The sequence below is a fragment of the Sceloporus occidentalis genome, unplaced genomic scaffold (genome assembly GCF_023333645.1).
Source record: "Sceloporus occidentalis isolate IW3139 unplaced genomic scaffold, rSceOcc1.0.p SCAF_42, whole genome shotgun sequence".
NCBI classification, from domain to species: Eukaryota; Metazoa; Chordata; class Lepidosauria; order Squamata; family Phrynosomatidae; genus Sceloporus; species Sceloporus occidentalis.
Window position 1 is genome coordinate 227,020 of NW_028317022.1, and position 6,351 is coordinate 233,370.

Genomic DNA, 6,351 nt, shown 5'->3' on the forward strand with positions numbered 1-6,351 from the left:
AATTTGAGATCAAGCTTAAAAACCGTAGTAGTTTCATTGTACAACTTCATATCCAGAACTGAAAATAAACATTACTTTAACATCCCAAGTCTTAAGTGGAGTAACCAAAATTGCCATGTCTGGCTGGTACAAAAATAAATAAATAAATAATAATAAAAAAAAGATGTAAAGTTACACAAGCTTTCAAGAAAAAAAAACTCTCAGGTTCCAAAAGATTATGTAATTTTTACATCTCTTTGGGTAAAAGCTTCTACAACAGGCACAATAAACATAAAATCAGAAGCGTAACAAAAGAAAATGCTTCTGGCACTTGTTTTTAACACACACTATGTCAAGAAGCAGTAGGGGAAAGGGAACTTGGGTATTTTGTACCTATATAAAAGGTGGACAAGTCTACTAAGAGCATAGAATTATGAAATCTCATACACACATAGCACACAGAAGGCTAGAAAACCCTAATCAAGTCCTTGCAGGGAAGCCAAGTTTTACTCGGTAAAAATCTGAACAACTCTACATTGTAATTCCAAAAAGATACCAATGAGGAAAGAGCGAATTGGTTTTTTTCTTGGTTATTGTGAAACTAACAATCACTTTGATTTTCTAAAGCAATTTAGAAGCTTTACAAGAGCTGCCAGCCATTACAAAATAATTCCCAGCTTAGTACGAGACCATCCCAGTCATTACCGTACACTATTACATAACATGCATCTGTCAGGTTTTATACTTCACCGGCAGATCTGCTTCTTAGGCATGATGTGCTTCAAGGCACTGCGAATGAACTAGGAAAATGTATCTAGAACATGTTGAAGAAAGCCCTTGGATCCTGCAAACCAATGTTCTTCCAAATCAAAGAAACAACATGAAGACAAGCAATAAACTTGTAGAACATACCCTTTTTATGATCAACAAGATTACTATAGTGAGTCTGGTTGAGTTTGTTACTTTTTCCTCCTTATTTAAGTGTAGAGCAGGTTTAGCTATGATGCACATCAGAATGCAAAATTGCCTCTTGTTCAGTTCTGTACGACAGAGAACTTTGCCAAAATCTGGCATAAAAGCTATTTTTGGCTGCAGACTCTGGCAGATGTCCCAGTTGATAGATTTTTCTAGGTGTGGACATGCATTGCCTAGTAGTTAACAAGAAGCTGCTTTACAAGTCCATGGGTGTTACATGAATGTCACTGATAGGGAACATTTCCCTTAAACGTGTGCAACATGCGAAGCAACATGTACCTCATTTAAAATTTAGGGTATGCATAGAAGATGCACTATTTACATGCTGACATTGCGTTAAGATATACTTCTGCCCCTTATATGCACTTTAATGCATACCATAGATAAGCGTTAGCGTGTGACGTTCTCTTTCACGTGCAGGTGCATAGAGAGAGAGCTCAGAAACCTCTCTATACATTTTGGATGTTGCCACCTGCATCAAACAAAATAGCCAGAACAGCTCTTGCGTGCGTACAAGATTTTATGGTTATTAAGGATGTAAGAAAATGAAAAGCTTTAAGTCTTTGTACTTAGCAATTTTCAAATTATAAACTGGATGATAAATACAGCTGAAATTAATGGGATTTATTGCGTGACGATGCTGCCATAAACAATTTTGAAGCACACGTGAATGAACACAAATGTTCATTTTTCATGGGGGGGATTCTGCATTCATTGATTTCCACATCCTCTGCCAAACACATCCCCCTCCGCGCGATATACGCCCCTCCGCGCGATATACGCCCCTCCTGTGAGGTCCAGCACCGGCTCAGGGAATGCTGGGGACGGGGAGCTGTTCACACCCCAAATGTGCATGTTTGGAAATTACTGCCGTTGCTTTCAAAGGAAGAGGAAGTGCTTTAGTGTTATAATTTATTTTTCATTTGGAAGGGATATTAAAGTACTCGCATAGTGTTTTAATATGCACACTCCTTTAAAGGGGTTGTGAGTGACATCAGACTATCCCTTTAAGTTTAAACTCACATAATTCACAGCTAGCTAACTCTGTAACAGGCAGACAAAGATTGCAATCAAAATGAGTATGCAAACCACATTATGAGAAAAGCAAGGGATCCTGCAATGTAATCAAGTTCTTGGATCATTTGAGTAGTTAGCATGATGAAATCACAGCTTAGCAATAACGCAACTAGAAATCTCCAGAGTACAGGACACATACTAACATTTGCGAAGTGAATTTACTGGGTGAAATAAAAAGAAGAGAACAAAGAATGAGACCTTTCAGTGTTCTGTTTATATACAGGAAACGTCCTCTGTAAATTACCAAATAAATTGTTGTCTTGTTGCCATCAGCTGAAATCTATAACTTGTAAAGACGTTTCAGCATTTATAAAGCGACCATTTACTCCTGACATCCCCACCAAGGAAGATTGTTTTCAACAAAGCTGAAAAAATACTTTTGCCACTGCTTAAAGCAGTCACTCGGTGACAGGAAAGCACTCCCGCGGAAATCAACGTGTCTACAAACAGCGTCTACGTTGATTTCGTCAAAATGCAGGTACCAGATCTTGCTCTATAAAACTGATAACGTCAAAAATGGAGTCACGCGGATGTTTTTTTTTTTGTAAAAGAAAGCAATAAAAAGTAACAACTTTGTTGTCCCCCACTAGGATGAAGGAAAATATTAAGATTACAAAGTAACTATTAAGCAAATCAGAGCACATTAATCTATGGAGATCAATTCTACACGTGGCCCTAAACATAAAAAGTACCATGCCATGGATTTTGATTATATAACAAGGGTACAAGAACATCATTATATTACTGAATAACGCTCTGTTCTGTTTCTGTAAAAAAACAACTTTGTGGCAGGGATTCAGACAAAATTTATAATTTTTTATTTTCTAAACCATTGTGGTTCACAGAAGACCTTTAATATTAAATCAAAACTCATTTTGTTACAAAAAATAAATGTTATTGCTACCGTTTTGGATTGTTCTCAGCCATACCCCATCAAAGAACTAATATCCACTACCTTGATTGCTTCAGGCCCAATCGGCTAAACAGAGCGGGCTTCCTGAAGCCCAGTATTAAAACGAATAACTCCAATTTCTTTCAGTACATAGTTGAGTTAATTTTTCATGAACTCCAGAATTTGTTACGGCCCCAACTTGGAACATTTTCCAAATCAAGCCATTTGAGTCATTTAATTCCTCCCCTGCTGCCTGTACTGAAACCAGGAGGCATAGCTCCTGCACATGCTCAGTAACACTCCCGATGGGGTCAATGCGAGCCAGAGTGGGAGCTGCCGCAAATTGCATGTTCAGCCACAACAGGGCACATGTAACGCGTGTTCCTACAAATGAAGAGTTAAACAAGGCAGAAGCCATATCTTCTGTAACATGTGGTCCTTTAAATAGATCTACCGTTTCATTGTTTCAACAGATGGAAGCAGCGTAGAAACACATTCAACAAGTGACTTCTATAGCAACAAATTATTTTAATAAATTCATTTTGGAGCAGAAGTATTTTGCTCTTAATGCTATATGAAAAAGGGATAAAAGTGGGATAGAAGCACCTCCATAAATATATACACACAGACCAGTGATAACATTATGACCACCAGCCTAATATTGTGTAGGTCTGCCTTTTGCCGCCAAAACAGCAGATCATTTAAGTTCTGTAAGTTGCGAGGTGGGACCTCCATGAATCAAACCAGGCCACCGTCTTCAATTGCTCCGTGGTTCAGTTCTTAGGCTCACGTTACCCTTCTCAGCAGTGGACAGGGGTCAGCATGGTCACCCTGACTGGTCTGCGGCTGCACAGCCCCATATGCAACAAACTGCAAGTGTTTTTAAGCAATTTGAGCTACAGTATCTCATCTATTAGATTTGACCACATGGGCCAGCCTTTGCCCCCACTGGCATTAATGAGCTTTGGTAGTTCATGACTCTGTTCCTGGTTCACCACGTTTCCTTCCTTGGACCACTTTTGATAGGTACTGACCACTGCAGACCAGGAACATTCCACAAGAGCTGCAGTTTTAGAGATGCTCTGTCCCAGTCATCTAGCCATCACAAATTGGCCCTTCCTGCTTCTAACACATCAAATCTGAGGACGAAATGCTCCCTATGCTGCCTAATATATCCCCATCCATTGAGGGGTGCCATGTTAACAAGATATGTTATCAGTGTTCACTTCACCAGTCAATGGTCATAGTGTGTGTGTATATGTATGTATATATTATATTATATATTACACACACACACACACACACACACACGGAGTGCATGGGGGGTATGTGTTGTGCTGAAGGAGGTATCATTTTGCAATCATTAAACACACAGAGAAGAAGCTCTCTGAATATGCTCCAAGGGAATCTTGGCAGGAGGTTACTCCATTGCAGTAGGCTCCATGTAACAATGCCAGACCCCTCCCCATATAGTTATTACAACTGACAGACATTGCTCGTCCCAGAAAAACACTCCATCTCTGCTACAGAGCAACAAGGTTTCCATCACTGGACTGCAGGCTCTGCCTAATGTTCTGGCCTGGACGGCAACTTCCAGGCCTTTTTTTATTTTTAGGGTAGATCACTTTTTATTGGAGTTTTTCAAATATGTGGGATACAGAAAAGAAAAGGGAGGGGAGTTGCTACACATCAAAGCAATGCCACCCTGACAACCCTCCCTCCGACAAACGCCCGCACAGCGACAAAATAACAACAGGAGATCCTTTGACAGACACATGGCCTGAGTAGCACGCCAAATAAAGGGAGCAAGGTGCCTCAAAGGTTGCTCACTTCAGCGCTGCAACGAAGGGCGCGAGAGAACGGCCGGAGAGTGGCATTAAGTGCTAAATGAGCGCAACTACCGGAGTAAAGGCGCCAGTAACGGAGCAGCCCGACAAGGGGGATCCCTGCACGGGCACTCGGCCCACATAACAGCAGAGAAGAGAACGGGGGTCAAGCGGGCAGAGTCGTGAGTGGCGTGTGATGGAAGGCAGGCCATGGGGGAAGAGAAAGAGAGGGAGAAACACAAGGAAAAGAAAAAAAAAAGGGGGGGGTGTTGGGGCCAGAGGAAGGGAGAGGACTGGGGGTGTGGACCAGGGCGCTACATCATGGTCGGGCAGGGGTACAGGACGTAAGAGCTGTAAGTTAGTCCGCAGACGCCTGGGACAGTAGTGAACGGGCGTGGGGGCCAGAGGCATAGGCCAGCCACTGGTACCAGGTGTGTTGATATCTCTCAACCGCATTTGAAGCCGACAGGGCCACTTCCTCCAATGAGCGCTTGTTGTCCACCCGGATGAACCATTCCCTAAAGGAGGGGGGGGAAGGGGTCACCCCAGTGTAGAGGTATGAGGGCCTTAGCGGCCGTGATCAAGTGCCTAACAACCGTCTTTTTGTACCAGGAGAAGGAGAATGTCATGTGTTGTAGGAGGTAGAACTCCGGGGTGAAGGGGAGGACCTTGTCAGTGAGCACAGGCGTGCACGGCGGACCAGAAGGGAGCAATACGGGGGCAGTTCCACCAGAGATGGAGGAGAGAGCCCGGGGACTCACCGCACCTCCAGCACTCGTCCGTCAACCCAGGCCGGTAGCGTGACAACCCCGAAGACATCTCCTGGTCTTTAGCGCTGAGGGAGCATCGATGTGTGAAGATACACATCTTGCTCCACTGTTCCTCAGTAAGGACGACCTGCAGCGCCGTCTCCCACTTCCCTATGAACGCAGCGGGTGAAGGGGTCAGGGCGGACAGGAGAAGGCTGTATAGTTTGGAGAAACCGTGGGATAGAGGGGCATCCATCGCACACAGGGACTCGAAAGGAGAGAGGTCTCGCAGCACGTTATGCTTCCGCGGTAAAGGTGATCCAAGGGCTTGAGCCCCGTAGGGGTTACAAAAGATCGGAATCTCGGAATACCCTCCGGAGTCGCAGCGGGAAAAAGATTGAGTCCCAACCCAGGCGGAAAGGCGGGCTTATCTCTGAGCGGGGTGAGTGGGGAAGGGACAGAAGAAAGCCGTGTAGTGCGGAGCAGGGAGTGCCAGACCCGTAGCGTAGTGCACAGAAAGGGGTGAGGGGAGGCAAGAGGACGCGCTGTAGCCACAGCTAGCCAAGGTAGGAAGGAGATCGGGAGGCCCAGCAGCGCGTGGAGAGTCCGCCAAGTAGCCGCCTTGCAGATCTGGTCGGGCGAAAGACAACATCTTTCAGCCCAGGAAGTGGAGACTGCCCTAGTAGAGTGGGCACGGATCCCCACAGGAGCAGGTTGGCCGGCTGCAGCATATGCCAAGTTGATGGCTGCAACAATCCACTTAGCGATGGAAGACTTGGAGATACTGATGCCCCTGTTGGGCCCTGAAGAGGCCACGAATAAACGAGAGGACTTACGCAGGGGCAGAGCCCGT